Source organism: Apium graveolens, chromosome 3 (genome assembly GCF_009905375.1).
Source record: "Apium graveolens cultivar Ventura chromosome 3, ASM990537v1, whole genome shotgun sequence".
In the NCBI taxonomy this organism is placed as follows: domain Eukaryota; kingdom Viridiplantae; phylum Streptophyta; class Magnoliopsida; order Apiales; family Apiaceae; genus Apium; species Apium graveolens.
Genome location: NC_133649.1, coordinates 204,775,511 through 204,792,887, shown reverse-complemented (window position 1 = coordinate 204,792,887; position 17,377 = coordinate 204,775,511). Strand labels below are relative to the sequence as shown.

Here is a 17,377-nt window from a genome sequence, read left to right as displayed (position 1 = left end):
TAAAGCCCTGCTATCAGACTTTGTGGAGAAAGCTGGCCCAAGTATTTCTTATAGAGATGGCAATATTGGAAAAACATTGGGATATGGCAATATCAATCTTGGGAATGTCATCATTAAGGAAGTAGCTCTGGTCTCAGGACTTAAACACAATCTGCTGAGTATAAGTCAAATCTATGACAGAGGTTATCATGTTGATTTCTTTGAAGAACACTGTGAAGTTGTGAGTAAATCTAAAGGAAAAGTTGTTCTGAAAGGATACAGGCATGGTAACATTTATGAAGCTAAGCTTTCAACAAGTACTGATGGTTCTGCAATCTGTCTGATGAGTAGAGCATCAATTGAAGAAAGCTAGAATTGGCACAAGAAACTCTCTCATTTAAATTTCAACAATATAAATGAACTAGTCAAGAAAGATCTTGTGAGAGGACTGCCAAAGTCAGTATTTGCTCCTGATGGCCTTTGTGATTCTTGTCAGAAGGCTAAACAAAGGAAATCCTCATTCAAGAGCAAGACTGAATCATCAATTCTTGAGCCTTATCACCTTCTACATGTTGATCTATTTGGTCCAGTGAATGTCATGTCGATTGCAAAGAAGAAATATGCGTTGGTCGTAGTGGATGAGTTCACCAGATACACATGGGTGTATTTCTTGCACACAAAAAGTGAAACTGCATCTATCTTGATTGATCATGTCAAACATCTGGATAAATTGGTCAAAGATTCTGTGAAAACCATAAGGAGTGATACTGGCACTGAGTTCAAGAATTTGATAATGGAAGAGTTTTGCAAAAACCATGGAATTAAGCAGGAATTTTCTGCTCCTGGAACTCCACAGCAAAATGGAGTTGTTGAAAGGAAGAATAGAACTCTCATTGAAGTTGCACGTACAATGCTTCAAGAAGCAAAGCTTCCAACCTATTTCTGGGCTGAAGCTCTGCTGACTGCTTGTTTTACTCAAAATTCAACACTCATTAACAAGCAAGGAAAAACACCATATGAGATGGTGAAGAAAAAGAAGCCAAATATGAAGTATTTTCATGTATTTGGATGCAAGTGTTTTGTTCTCAAGACTCATCCTGGACAGCTATCCAAATTTGATCTAAAAGCTGATGAAGGAATCTTTGTTGGATATCCACTTTCCACAAAAGCCTTCAGAGTCTATAATCTGAGAACAAGAGTGGTCATGGAATCTATCAATGTCTCTTTTGATGACAAGAAGATTACTGGACTTGAAGATTTTATGATCATGAACAGCTGAGATTTGCAAATGAAGACTCAAATTCTGATACTGAAAATCCTGACAATCTAAGTCCTGATACTGTAAACTCTGATGGATTAAACTCTGATGTCATTGAAACTGTGGTGACTACGCCAAAGGAAGATGCACCTATACAGGGGGAGCATACTCAAGATCTTACCACATTTCAAGAAGCATTAGAACATACATCTGGCTCTTCAAGTTCTGATTCGTCAAGTTCTGATAAGCCAAGTTCTGATATTTCTGAAAATCTAAATTTTGAAGAATCCAACTCAGAGAGTATAGTTTCAGGGGGAGCATCAGAAAATGAAGTTGAAGATAGCATGGATCATGGGGGAGCATCCAGTTCTAGAGAAAACCTTCCATCTGCAAGGAAGTGGACTAAATCACATACACCTGATTTGATAATTGGAAATCCTGATGCGGGTGTCAGAACTAGAACAGGTACTTCAAAAGAATGTCTTTACAATTCTTTTCTTTCTCAGACTGAACCAAAGAAAGTGGAAGAAGCTCTTCAAGATGTTGATTGGGTGCAAACAATGCAGGAAGAGTTAAATGAATTTGAAAGAAACAAAGTCTGGACCCTAGTGCCAAGACCAAAGAATAGATCTGTTGTTAATACAAAGTGAGTATTCAGAAACAAAACTGACAGTGATGGCATAATTACAAGGAATAAGGCAAGGCTAGTTGCAAAAGGATATTCTCAACAGGAGGGAATTGATTATGATGAAACATTTGCACCAGTTGCTAGGTTAAAAGCCATAAGGATATTTTTGGATTATGCTGCTCATAAAAAGTTTACTGTCTTTCAAATGGATGTGAAAAGTGCTTTTCTCAATGGAGAATTGGAGAAGGAAGTATATGTTGAACAACCTCCAGGCTTTGTAGATTCCAAACATCCAGATTATGTCTACAAGCTTGATAAAGCACTTTATGGACTTAAGCAAGCTCCTAGAGCATGGTATGAGACTTTAGCTCAGTTTCTTCTGGAAAGTGGATTTAACAGAGGAACTATAGACAGAACACTATACTACCTCAACCATGGAAAGGACTTACTTCTGGTCCAGATTTATGTTGATGATATCATTTTTGGGTCTATAAATGACAGACTTTGCAAGAAGTTTGCCAAACTGATTCAGTCAAGGTATCAGATGAGTATGATGGGGGAACTTAATTATTTTCTGGGCCTTCAAGTCAAACAGAATGAAGAAGGCACTTTTATTTGTCAAACTAAGTACACCAGAAACTTGCTGAAGAAATTTGGAATGCAAGATTGTTCAAGTGCATCCACTCCCATGGCCACTGCAATAAAACTGGACAAGGATACTGGTAAATCAGTAGATATTACTGATTACAGAGGTATGATTGGCTCTCTACTCTATCTAACTGCTAGTCGACCTGATATCATGTATGCTACCTGTCTTTGTGCAAGATTTCAAGCAGATCCAAGAGAACCTCACTTAACAGCTGTGAAAAGAATTTTCAAGTATCTTAAGGGAACAGCTGATCTGGGATTGTGGTATCCCAGAGAATCAGATTTTAAACTAATAGGTTACTCAGATGCAGATTTTGCAGGTTGCAAAATTGACAGGAAAAGCACAAGTGGAAGCTGCCAATTTCTTGGAGGCAGATTGGTTTCTTGGTTTAGCAAGAAACTAAAGTCAATTTCCACATCAACTGCAGAAGCAGAGTATATTGTTGCAGGAAGCTGTTGTGCATAGATTCTTTGGATGAAGAATCAGTTACTGGATTATGGGTTAACATATTTCAAAATCCCTATTTACTGTGATAATCAAAGTGCTATTGCTATGATAGGTAATCCAGTTCAACACTCTATGACAAAGCACATCAGCATCAGGTATCACTTTATCAGGGAACATGTGGATGAAGGTACAGTGGAATTGCACTTTGTTCCAACAGATCAACAACTAGCAGATATCTTCACAAAACCATTGTGTGAAGCTACTTTTACAAGATTGGTAAATGAACTTGGAATGGTTTCAGGTTCTTTCTCTAAATCTGCTTAGTTTTGTTCTGATGCATCAGACTTTATGATCAGTATTTACAGAATTTACTCTCTTTGTGTATTCTGTGCTTAATTGAAAAATGTGCTTAACTACTGACTGTTGTCTGATATATGTTTCTAAACTCTAAAAATGATATGTCTGTTTGTGTAACTATTCAATCCTATGAGGATAACTGTGCTAGATGCTGACTTAGTAGTCTTCAATAAACAAGGGATCCCATGTTAGAAGTAATTATTTCTGTGGAAATTCATTGACACAAGCAAATTCTGATATCGAGTTTAGTTGAGTTTACTTTGTCTATCTTATTACTAAGTCACAAACTAGAATATTGCTTCTCATCTGTTGAGTTCTGATGCTAGTAAATCTGTTTGGATGTACTAAGTGCTGATAAACCTCACTTATCAAAAGAAAAGGAAAAAGAATCAAGGATTAAACTTCAGGTACTCCTTTGAGATCTAGAGTACAAATATGGAAGGAACGACCCAAGTGCATTGCTGGTATTAAGTAAATATGCATCAGAAAAGCAAAATATTTTCTTGGTGACTTTTCACACTCTATGATTACTGGAGAAATACTCTGATAATAGCATAAATTCTGATAAGCAGTCGTGACTCACTTACACTGAGAAGCCATTGTAAACTGGAATTTAAAAAGATGCATAAAATTAGCACAAAATAGTTGAGGTGGACTCAAGCATGAACTCATTCAACAGTGGGTTTCAGAATAATGACAGCTCTTTAGCAAAGTTTTAGTTATGCCTTATTTCTAAGATGAACTAAAGTGAATCAGACTTTACTCCTTGTCTGATATTTAGCTTAATGCACACACTAATCACTCCATATGAATGATGAAAATCACTGTGGTGATCTATGTTGTTTTAGATGAACAGTCATTGTGTCACATTGCACAAATTCTGAGGACAAGTTCTGATTGCATCTTCTGATGATTAAGTTCTGAAGAATATAAATCAGAATTTGTATGAGGACTTACTAAGATAGGCATTCATTTTTCAAGTTAAGAAATTATGTTCTGATGACCGTTAAGTTCTGATATAAGTCTAGGTTCTGATATTAAAGTCTGATTCTTTACTTGACTTATTTGTGGATAAAATTTGAAAATAGTCTCAGTTTAAACCTGAATATGTTGAAGTGGAAGATTAACAGTCACTATATTTACGGATTGTGGTACTCGTACATGAAGAGTCAACTTTTACTTGCTTCTTGTGCGCATTAAACCATGTTTTCCCTTTCCAATGAATGTTTTTCTTTTTCCAAGTCTGGGGAGACGAGGTAGAATTAATTCTACCTGTCAGCATTAAATTTCTTTGCGTCTCCTGGAATTCTCTTGCCTATATAAGAAACCACTTCACATCAGCCTTCCCATCAAATCTTTAATCATAAACTCACCTTCATAATCTTTATATCAAAAACACTATGGTCAATTACAATATGTTTTTGAACTACGAAACATTTAACATGGAGCTGAGCTGTGCCGATTGGCAGCAGGAATGGCACGTCACTGCCATTTTTGATGAGATATGGGACTCCGTTCCCCAGGAGGTACTTACCCACCTCCTGTTCTTCTACATGGACTACCATCGCCATCTGGAGCGACTGGAGGAGGAAAGGCTGGAAGCTCTCCGCCAGTAAGAGCGAATCATTCGACTCGCTATTCTGTTTGTCGAGAGTAGGAAGAAGAAATGATTTATTTTCTTCTTCCTGTTTTTCTTCATCATTAGCCTGGCCCTGCTTCTTGAGCTAGGACAAAGGCTGTTGACGTTAGGTTTAGCAGCTTAGGGCAATCTTGTAAAAAGTTTTGATGTAATTTAAATTTCATGAATGTATTCTCTTGATATATTAATGAAATTTATTTTTGTTTCAGGATCTTGTCTCTGAGATATGTTGTAATGCATTGATAAATCCTGATACATATTCATATTCTGATGACCATATAAATTCTATTTTAACTTAAGTTCTGATTTTACTTTATCAGTACTTGCTCATCTGATTTATTATGATCATTTTCACTCGATTTTTTTTTTCCATAATATTGATGTTGCAGTGAAAAATAATTAAATAAGTGGGAACAGTTTCAATTTTGAATTAAAACTGATTCACCTTGATTAATGGAATAACTGGGTAAGTAGAACGGTTCTTTCCTTGAAAAACTGCAAGTGGGCATCTAGATGCTGATGATCAGAATATAGGTGAGCATCAGGATATGGCTGTTGATCAGAACTTGGAACCAGATCAGCACTTAGAGGATGGTGAAGCCTCCATTGCTACTCACACTGTTGTTTTAACAGAAGATACTGATTCTGTAAGTTCTGATGCTGCAAATATTGGAGATACTGGTGATTCTGCTCCAAATGCAAATGCTGATGAAGCAGGTCCTTCAGGACATGCTCCTCCACAAACTGTTCTTAAATCTGAACTTGTTAAGAAGATGGTTGCAAGAGAAGCACCAGTGCCTTGGAGTGAAACTCTTGCAGGACAGGAGTGGACTAAGGAATGGAACTCAGTTTCCTGTGTTCCAACTGCAAAGCATCTTGCTGAGCACTTGACTAAAGCTGATGAGATGTTAATTATTGATGATTTCAAAACACAGCTTAGAGTCACTGTATTGAGTACTAAACATCTACAAGGTCTTCATTCAACTACTCATGCAGAGCTACACATGATTCGGGAAGAATTCATCTAACAAGATCAAGTTCACAAGATTGATAAGAAAAAGTTCTTCCAACCTACCTTTGACAGGATTGCTTATATTGAGAAGACTCAAGAGAAACAACAATCTCAGATTGATGATATTCTGAAAAATCAAGCTTCTCAGCAATCTCAACTTACTGAAATCCAAGCCTCAGTGGAATTGCTTGTCTCTCTTCTACTACCTGCTGATGCCAAAAAGGGGGAGAAAGTAATTAAGTCCAAATGCAAGACTGCTAAGACACTGAAAGGGAAGGATGATAAGAAGGATGATCAAGGAAACTCAGGAATGGGTAGAGGTCATAGTCAAGGTAGAGATTTCTCATCAAGAAAAGCTGAAATCACAAGTCACAGGACAAGTTCTGATATTGGGAAAAGAATTAGTTCTGCTACTGGTAAAAGGATAAGTTCTGATGAACTTTTAGATCTTGATGAAGAAATGTCAAGACAGTTATTTCTTCAGGAAAATCCAGGAATGGACTTGGAGAGTTTAATAGAAGAAGAAGCCAGACTTAAATCAGAGAAAGTCACATCTAAATCTGAAGCTTCTGGTAAAAAGATACTTCCAAAACTCAAAGGCATTGTGATAAAAGAAAGGACAAATACTGAAGCAACATAGGCTAAATCACAACCACAGATAGATCCAAGATCCAAGGGTAAAGAAAAGGTTGGTGAACCTATCAAGGTTTATGTGCCTCCTGAGAATGAAGAAATCACTGATGAAAAGGATGATCTTGCTCTGACTTCAAGAAAAGTTCTTAAAACAACCTCTGACATGGCTCAAGTTGTTCAGAGTCAAGAGACAGTAAGTTCTGATATTTCGAAGAAGCAAGTAACCTCTGACACAGCTCAAGTTAACTCGAAATCTGAAGATAGATCAAAGAAACTCCTACCAGGATTCACTAAAGCAAAACAGACTCAACCTTTGAAGACTGCTACAAGTGGTTTTGAAGCAAGAGTAGTTACTGGAAAGGAAGCAAGAGATAAAACTGGATTGGGAAGTGTTGATGAAAGAAGAATACAGAACACTACCAATGATCCAACTTCCTTGAGTGAACCAGGTATTGGAGCAACTCCTGAGAGATTGAATCAACTGGAATCTGTACAAATGGTTTACCATACCTACTTGAAAGAACACATCTTGTTGTACTTCATGACAGATGGTAGGGTTTATCATATAAGGCAAAATGCCATTCCTTTGAAGTATTTTGAAGAATTGGAGCATGTACTATTTTTACTTCAAGTGGATGACAGATTGACATAAAGTGCTGCAAACTATTTGAAGGATCAGATTCAGAGACAGAAAAGGCTTTATTCTGTTAAGTCTGACAGCACATATGTTCTAAAGTACAGAGATCACAAGGGTGATATAGTTGAAATGAAGTCCAATACTGCTAAGATTATAACTACCTTTCTGGGTTACATGGCTGTGGAATTCAATCTTGAGTCTGATAAAGCTTATTTTATCAGACTGGATCAGGATATAAGAAAAGCTAAGATTAATGATCTCAGGGCTAAAATCTTTCAAATTGGTGAAGATACTGCAGAGCTTAAAGATGTCAAAAGGAGGATGATTGATGAACTTAGATATGCTGAGAGATGTTTGTAGAAGAACTATCTCTGAACAACTCCTGACATCAGAGAGATCAGAAGATGAAGCCAAGTCAAGATCTACAACTGCTTAAATTTTGATATTCGTACAGACTGAAGCTGTTATCAGAAGTTAAATATTGGTAAAGCTTTAAGGACTGTAAGTTGTAGTTATCTAGTCTAATTCTCATGCATTTGTACTTAATGTTTTTGACATCATCAAATATTTGTTAAACTTGTATATTATGCTAATTTACAAGTTGGGGGAGATTGTTAGATATATTTGATAATGTCATGGTTAATATGATTTATGTTTAGTTTCTAGATCTTACTTAAACAGGATAAATCAGTACTTACTGGAAGTCAGGACTTAAGGATATCAGTACTTATATTATCAGGAGATAATCATCAGAAGATGGATATCAGAACTTAAGTGATGAAGGATGTTCAGAAAAGGACAGTAGCTGATTAAAGGAAAGAAGATCGAGATAAACATAAGAAGAGATATGCATGAAGAAGGAATTCTATGAAGAATAGAATACTTGGAAGAAAAGATATCTGATTGATATATTTTAGGAAGCAAAATTATATTCCATATCAATTAGAGATTATCTTGTAACTGTGTAGTATATAAACACAGATATAGGGTTTACACTAGAAGTGTTATCATATTCGAGAAGATTATTAATTGTAATCCTAGCAGCTCTCGTGATATTTGTTCATCACTGAGAGGTAACAGTTCCATACTATAACAGAGTTTATTGTTTCAATAAAGTTTGTTTTCTGTTACTTGAGATATTAAAGTTCGATTTGATTGTACTTTACACTGTATTCACCCCCTCTACAGTGTGTGTGACCTAACAGAAGGGTCCTCCTCTGGGTCTGAACTAACATACACAGGCTCTTCTGGAGAGGGTGGAATAGGGTCCACAGGGGTACCAGTCAAACAAATCTCTGAGTCTGAGTCACTACCACAACTAGGATCCTGAGAGAAAACACAAAACAGCAACCAAGAAACAATGTTAGGGTTAAATAAAGCTTCCAGCTAACTCACACCCTAACTCTAGTTTCCGCTTTACCAATCAACACTTTCCTTAGACTATACCTAATAGTCTAACTCAATTCTATATGAGTCGAACTCTCTCGCAAGATAGATATATTCCCAAAATACCCCTTGTAAATCCTAACTTGTCTCAGGGACTAGATCCTGTAGCTCTGATACCAACTTGTGACGCCCTCAATCTCGGGGTTAGGAAATGAGGACTCACACACCTCTAATCTAATAAGTAAATATGCATAAACCCCGATTAACTACTAACAGGATCAACAGGATAAAGTATGAGACAAGATCACAACTACCGTTCACAAAATATAACTTACAAACCCAAAATATTATTAAATAAATAATATCGATTCCAGCTGGGAACCGACAGATAACCCGTTGTATCTTTATACACCTCTTTCTAGGCGCGAGCTCACTCATGATTACCACTACCTGCTCCGGCAACCGGAAGCCCTCAACACGGTAGGGACCACCAGGTACGCTCTTACGAGCAGTGCGCCTAAGCCTGGCCATCTTCTTGCTTAACTGCCATGGTTAGATTAAGACAAAACAAATGAGTATAAAACTCAGCAAGTAACTAAATAGCAGTTCTACAATATCAAATCACAATATGCTTTATCAAACTAGGGCATTCTACTTTAATTAATCTAGGTGGCAGATTTCCATCTTTTTGGGTTAAGGAAAGGTATCTGAAGAATAGTAGGGGCTTTCAAGGAAACAAGGCTCAAAGCAGGACGAAAGCCGACATTCATCACAAGTCATTATAGGATCAAAATAGATCTTTCGATAGAGGAAAGCAACAGTATTTCAAGATATAGAATCAATCATATGATCAAAAATTTCAAGAATCAGAGTTCTCGAGCTTTAAGCTCCACAATAACATATCAACTCTTTTCAAAGCAATATAAACCATTTTCATTTTCAAAAATCAATTTACTGAACAAAAGTTTCAGTTCCCTTTTTAAATAATCACTTTGAACCCTTGATTGGATCACTTTATCTTTCCATTTCATTATATACGGGTGATCAGCCCGTATCGACCTCCATTCTGGTCTTTAAGGTACCAATCAGCATAATTTCAGCCTTAAATTGGACTAGCCCCGCTAGCCTCTTACCATGACTGGACTAGTCCCACTAGCCTCTTACGTCCCAATCCAATCCATCAAGAATCCATTTGGAAAACCTTGAGTTGGAAAAACAAGTAGGTTTTCAAAAATCCATTTTTATCATTACTAAGCATTTGAAATCATTCGGACTCTTTCAAGTCGAAACTCATTCTTAGATCAGATTTTTAAGGAAACAAAGTTCAGGGAGTGATTCAAGGATACGCAAGGAACAATTCATAAGAATTCTGTATCAGGGATAACAAAGCACTAAATTTGAAGGATTAACATTGGTTTAGGGATCAATATGGTGATCAAAAGAAACAGAATATCATTAAACAGGGTTAACAAAGATAGTCAAAAGGTTCAATACAATTCATGGCTTAATAGGTAACTTGAACAGAAAAGATAGATTATCAAAGGGTGAAATCAATAGGCTTATCAATAACAGGTTATCAAGAACAAGGGTACTTCAATTCAATATCAGGGTTTCATAAAGCAAGGGTTTCATACTTAAACAGTTCAATACTCTACATGGTATGAACATCATTCTCTTTATAATCATTTACACAAGTAATCAGAGTTACTTGCCTGGATTTGCTTTCCTGAAGGTTGTACTACTGCCACCTAGTAAATCCTTTCCTTTCCTAGCCTGAATGCCCTTACGCTCCGAATCTACAATAAAACCAAAATCTTAATCAGATTCTCAACTCTCGTTCCCGGAACGATCACTCTATACGATAACTCGATTATATCTTTGACTCGAGTATACGAATATAGCTTATACATATAAGCACATAGCACATAGCACATCCCTTTCTCGTAGCTTTTATACCCTTATATACTTAACAATCAAAGCATATTCGCTTAACCTTGGCTATTTCTCAAATCGCACTAACATAACTCTTTTACGACCATAGCTATCACTTATAGCTCTTAATAACAAAGGATTTAATTTCTTTTTTCTTTTATTCCTTAAGTCGAACCATACATACAAAACACATCCACATATATTCAATTTCAATCTCACACATTCATGCACAACTAGTGGAATTTATAAGATTCATTTATTCACTTTAACCTTATCCTTTTTTAATCGAAAATCTGAATCATAAACACATTAAGGGCCAAAATCAACTTCTTTTAATCATCAAAAATTCGAACACAATACTACTTAATCTTTATCATGCAACCAACTCTCACTTAGCCATTAAATTAACTTAAGTTCACCTTTTTATTCCTAAGAACTGATAAGTGGCATTTTATACCACTTAGAACATCTTAAAATGGCTTAAATTGGTGCCTTGAAATCAAGTATTTTGTGTATTTGATGCGTTTTTCTAGTGTTTATGCATTTCAGGGTATTAGTTGCATTTCGGAGGAGTAATCATCAAGAATAAGCCTTGGCATATGTTCACCATTGTGAGAGGAAAGAATTGGGCAGATTACGGCGAAGAAACGGAGCAAACTCAGGAATTTTCCAGAAGGGTCCTGAGCGCCCGCTCAGCAATGCTGAGCGGCCGCGCAGAAAGCTGAGCGCCCGCTCAGCTATGATGAGCGGCCGCGCAGGGTCGGCAAAAAAGACAATTTATTTTATGACTTCTACTTCTGTTTGGCTTCCACTTCTATGTAATTTGAGTTTTATGGGACTATTATATAAGTAGATTTGGAGACGTTTTCACGAAGGTGGATCGTGGTATTACGCAAGGAGCGAAGGAGATAAGGAAGAAGATCGTTTTAGCACACAGCAACGAAGAGGAAGCATATTTTCTTATGATTCTTGTTTCGTTGTAACGTTGGATGCTAGTTTTCTTACTTTGAACCTATTTACTCTTGTGACGTACTCTGATTTAGTATAATTAGCTTAGTAATTATTTTCTTGTGTTTGTTTATCATGATTTCATATGAACCCATGATGACGATAAGTGCTATTATGGGCTAATCGTGATCATGGGGTTACAACGGATTTACTATGGAATTCTTTAGTTAATTGTTTAATACTTTAGTGTGTGATGATTGTATGATATCTAGTATTGGTTGTGCGTATTCGTCTTATGTGCGTCGCGGACATATAAGATAGGGTGTTAATCTCTTGTGAAGTGACGGTGGATCTTGAGATTTAGAACTTGCCAGCTAGCATAGGTTCATGTATGATGTACATGATTAGTGGGTAACTCTAACAGTTTTATTTGCCCTGTGTAATCAAAAGGAATAACTTGTGCTTAAATCGTTGTGTTGTCAATTTCTGTAGACATATAGGAACTCAACATAATTGATGATTATTTAACTTCTATCTTAATTGTGGATGTTTGGTAGAATGGTATTAGTACAATGAAAGTTGGCTTTTATCAGTTTCGTGTTATTCGATTAATATCATCACTATCACATGCTAAAGGTAATAACAATAGCTATTGAAGGAAGTAGTAATGAAGTTGTGATCTCATGAGTGTTTTAATATTGTTAAATTGAAGTGTTAATTAAGTGATTAATTAAGTAGTTAATTGTAGTTAATGTTTAGTCAACAATTCTAAGTGTTAGTGTCTTAACATTGAGAAGTAATCATACATTGGTGCGTGAGTTTAATTAGACAATAAATTAGTCTGAGTCTCTGTGGGAACGAACTAGAAAGTATTCTATATTACTTGCGAACGCGTATACTTGCGTGAATATTAGCGAGTGTTTTCGCCCTAACAAGTTTTTGGCGCCGCTGCCGGGGACTCGGCGTATTTGTTTAGTTTATGTACTTACCATTATTGGTCATTTGGACTCAGTGATTAGGACGTAGTAGTTACTTATTGTTTCCGGTTGTGTTTCAGGTACTTTAGCGAGCATTTATGCAAACTCGTTCTCGTACTCGCAAGAGGACTTTAGATACAGCTGAGGAGACAGACGAAGTTCTTGATATTCCGGAGAAGTTAGATTTTGAAGATTCGAATTCAGGAACTGAGCGGAAAGAACCAGTAAACATGGGTGATCGTATTATTCAGGATGGTCCAGCTCTTATGGATTTTTCTCGGCTAAAAATTGATGGCATTCAGTAAAGCATTCTTCATCCGGCTATTTAAGCTAACACCTTTGAAATCAAGTCGGGCACTATTCAGATGGTGCAGAATTTTGTTTCCTTTGGAGGAGCTGCGACTGAAGACCCCAACATGCACATAAGGAATTTTGTCGAGATCTGCGGCACTTTTAAGTATAATGGCGTGACTGATGAGGGTATCAAGCTGAGGCTTTTCCCATTCTCACTGAGGGATAAAGCTAAGGACTGGTTACATTCTGAACCAACTGGGTCCATCACTACGTGGCAAGATCTTGCACAAAAGTTTCTGGTGAAGTTTTATCTGATGGCAAAGACTGCTGCTATGAGGAGTGCTCTTACTCAGTTTGCGCAGCAACCTACAAAATCTATGTGCGAAGCTTGGGAACGCTACAAGGAAATGTTCAGAAAGTGTCCACATCATGGAATGCCTGATTGGATGGTGATCACTGGTTTCTATAATGGTTTGGGGGCCCAATCTCGGCCCATGCTCGATGCAGCAGCTGGAGGCGCCTTATGGGCTAAAAGCTATACTGAGGCTTATAATCTTATCGAGACTATGGCTGCAAATGAGCATCAAAACCCAACTCAGAGGATGATGTCTGGTAAGGTAGCAGGTATTCTGGAAGTCGATGCAGCAACCGCTATTGCAGCACAGCTTCAAGCGCTGTCAATGAAGGTTGATTCTCTGGCTACATATGGAGTTAATCAAATAGCTATGGTTTGAGCTTTGTGCAGGTTCTCATGCTACGGATCAGTGTTCTCTTGTCAACGAATCTGTTCAGTATGTGAATAATTATCAGTGACAACAGCAGCCTGTGCCAGCTACCTATCATCCTAATAACAGAAATCATCCAAATTTCAGCTGGGGGAATAATCAGAATGCTATTCAGCCACCATATCAGCAAGGTATGAGTAAACAGTTTAACCCACCTGGATTCCAGCAACCACAGCAGTATGCTCAAAGGCAATCGTATCCTCAACAGGGAAGTGCAGTTGCACCTACTAGTGCTGATTTTGAGGAACTTAAGCTGTTATGTAAGAGTCAGGCGGTTTCTATCAAGACCTTGGAAAATCAAATCGGTCAATTAGCCAATGCAGTGCTCAATCGTCAACCTGGCACTCTTCCCAGTGACACGGAAGTACCAGGCAGGAAGGAAGCTAAAGAGCAAATCAAGGCTATTACCTTAAGGTCTGGAAAAGTTGCTGATGCTGAAAAGGCAAAAGAAGGAGAAGCTGAAATTAGAGATGAAGAAGCTAAGCAAAAGGAAAAAGCGGCGGAACCAATGAAGACTATTGTTGAACACACTCTGCCTGAGGGTAATACAGGGGAGAAACAGCTCTATCCTCCACCACCTTTTCCTAAGAGATTGCAGCAACAAAAGCTGGATAGACAGTTGGGTAAGTTTCTGGAGGTGTTCAAGAAACTTCACATCAATATACCTTTCGCTGAGGCTCTGGAGCAAATGCCTAGTTATGCGAAATTTATGAAGAGTATTCTTTCAAGGAAGGTGAAACTGGATGACCTTGAGACCGTTGCTCTCACGGAAGAATGCAGCACTGTTCTGCAGCAAAAGTTACCGCCAAAACTGAAGGATCCAGGTAGCTTCACCATTCCTTGCACCATTGGCAAGTTGACTTTTGACAAGTGCCTTTGTGATTTGGGAGCAAGCATCAATCTGATGCCGTTGTCGATCTTTAAAAAGTTGGATTTGCCTGATCTAAAACCCATATACATGTCTCTACAATTGGCTGATCATTGCATTACTTACCCAAGGGGCATAGTGGAGGATGTGCTAGTCAAGGTGGATAAGCTCTTCTTTCCTGCAGATTTTGTTATTCTGGATTTTGAGGAAGATAAGAAGATTCCCATAATCTTGGGAAGACCTTTCTTGGCTACTGGCCGTACCTTGATAGATGTGCAAAAAGGTGAACTTACTATGCGAGTACAAGATCAGGATGTGACCTTCAATGTATTCAAGGCAATGAAATTCCCTACAGAAGATGAGGAGTGTTTAAAAGTGGATGTGATTGATTCTGCGGTTACTTCGGAACTCGATCGCATACTAATGTCTGATGCATTGGAAAAGGCCTTATTGGGGGATTTTGACAGCGATGATGAAGATGGCAACGAGCAATTACAATATCTGAACGCTTCTCCCTGGAAGCGAAAGCTAGACATGCCGTTTGAATCTCTTGGTTCTTCTGACCTCAAGAATGCTGAAGGAAAGCTCAAACCATCAATAGAGGAAGCACCTACCTTGGAGCTCAAGCCATTACCTGAACATTTGAGGTATGCTTTTTTAGGTGATACATCTACTTTACCTGTTATTATTGCATCTGACCTTTCAGGTAGTGAGGAAGACAAGCTCTTAAAGATTTTGAGGGAATTCAAATCGGCTATTGGATGGACCATAGCAGACATCAAGGGGATCAGCCCTTCATATTGTATGCATAAAATTCTGCTAGAGGAAGGTAGTAAGCCGACTGTTGAACAGCAGCGCAGACTAAATCCTATCATGAAGGAGGTGGTGAAGAAAGAAATTCTGAAATGGCTGGATGCAGGCATCATTTATCCTATTTCTGACAGTTCGTGGGTGAGCCCCGTACAATGTGTACCTAAGAAAGGAGGTATCACTGTGGTAGCAAATGAGAAGAATGAGCTCATCCCCACTCGACTAGTTACAGGATGGAGAGTATGCATGGATTATCGAAAGTTGAACAAAGCCACGAGGAAGGATCACTTCCCTCTTCCGTTCATTGATCAGATGCTTGACAGGTTGGCTGGTCACGAGTATTTTTGTCTTCTGGATGGCTATTCAGGGTATAATCAGATTTGTATTGCACTAGAGGATCAGGAAAAGACTACCTTCACTTGTCCATTTGGCACATTTGCTTTTCGCAGAGTTTTGTTTGCGTTATGTGGCGCCCCGGCCACTTTTCAGAGATGTATGATGGCTATATTCTCTGACATGATTGGAAATAATGTTGAGGTGTTCATGGACGACTTCTCCGTCTTTGGACATTCGTATGATGAATGTTTGAATAATCTTCGCGACGTACTCAAAAGGTGCGTGGAAACTAATTTGGTGCTCAATTGGGAGAAATGTCATTTTATGGTGCGTGAAGGCATTATTCTTGGGCATAAGGTCTCTAGCAAGGGTCTGGAGGTGGACAAGGCCAAGGTGGGAGTCATTGAAAATCTTCCACCACCTATTTCTGTGAAAGGAATCCGTAGTTTTCTTGGTCATGCGGGTTTTTATCGGTGATTCATCGGGGACTTTTCAAAGATATCTAAGCCGTTGTGCAATTTGCTTGAGAAAGATGTGCCTTTCAAATTTGATGATGAATGTTTGGCGGCATTCGAGACTCTCAAGAAGAGTTTGATCACTGCACCAGTTATTACAGCACCAGATTGGACAGAGCCGTTTGAGATGATGTGTGATGCGAGTTATTATGCGGTAGGTGTAGTTCTGGGACAGCGCAAGAATAATCTCTTTCATGTGGTCTACTATGCGAGTAAGACCTTAAATGGGGCCCAAATGAACTATACCACTACGGAGAAGGAGCTCTTGCCTATAGTCTTTGGTTTCGAGAAATTTCGATCTTATCTGTTTGGTACTAAAGTAACAGTATTCACTGATCATGCGGCCATTCGCTATCTGGTTTCCAAGAAGGATTCGAAGCCGAGACTCATTCGTTGGGTGCTCTTACCGCAGGAATTTGAGTTAGAGATCAAGGATAGAAAAGGTACTGAGAATCAAGTAGCTGACCATCTCTCTAGATTGGAGAATCCCGATTCTACTTCACAAGATAGGACATTAATCAATGAATCTTTTCCGGATGAGCAATTGTTTGCAGTTAAGGAGGAAGAACCATGGTTTGCAAATATTGTCAACTATCTCGTCAGCAATATAATGCCTCCTAATTTGACCTCCGCTCAAAAGAAGAAGTTTCTGCATGAGGTGAAGTGGTATATGTGGGATGAACCATATTTGTTTAGACAGGGAGCTGACCAGATCATCAGGAGATGTATCCCGTTCTGTGAGACGGAGGGGATATTACGAGACTGCCACTCCACGGTTTATGGTGGACACTATGGTGGTGAGAAGACGGCAGCTCGTATTCTGCAAGCAGGTTTTTTCTGGCCTACTTTGTTTAAGGATGCTCATCAGTTTGTTTTAAGGTGTGATCGTTGCCAAAGAGTGGGAAATTTGACAAGAAAGGATGAGATGCCGTTAAATGTGATGCTTGAAGTCGAGGTCTTTGATGTTTGGGGAATCGATTTCATGGGGCCTTTTGTCTCATCCTGCAATAATCAGTATATCTTGCTGGCAGTCGATTATGTCTCAAAATGGGTAGAAGTCAAAGCTTTACCGACAAATGATGCAAAGGCAGTGCTAAATTTTCTTCATAAGCAGATTTTCACAAGGTTTGGAACACCTCGGGTAATCATAAGTGATGAAGGGTCACATTTCTGCAACCGTAAGTTCACTTCTATGATGCAGCGTTATAATGTGAATTATCGAGTGGCTACTGCCTATCATCCGCAAACAAATGGTCAAGCGGAAGTGTCTAACAGAGAGATCAAGCG

General features: G+C 38.3%; 1 non-coding gene across 1 annotated transcript; it reads right to left on the bottom strand.

The window, feature by feature from the left end:
* Positions 1-13,105: 13,105 nt before the first annotated feature.
* Positions 13,106-13,212, bottom strand: LOC141715911 (small nucleolar RNA R71). Its single transcript, XR_012572653.1, has one exon. It is a non-coding gene; the product is annotated as a small nucleolar RNA R71 (small nucleolar RNA).
* Between the last annotated feature and the right edge of the window lie 4,165 nt (positions 13,213-17,377).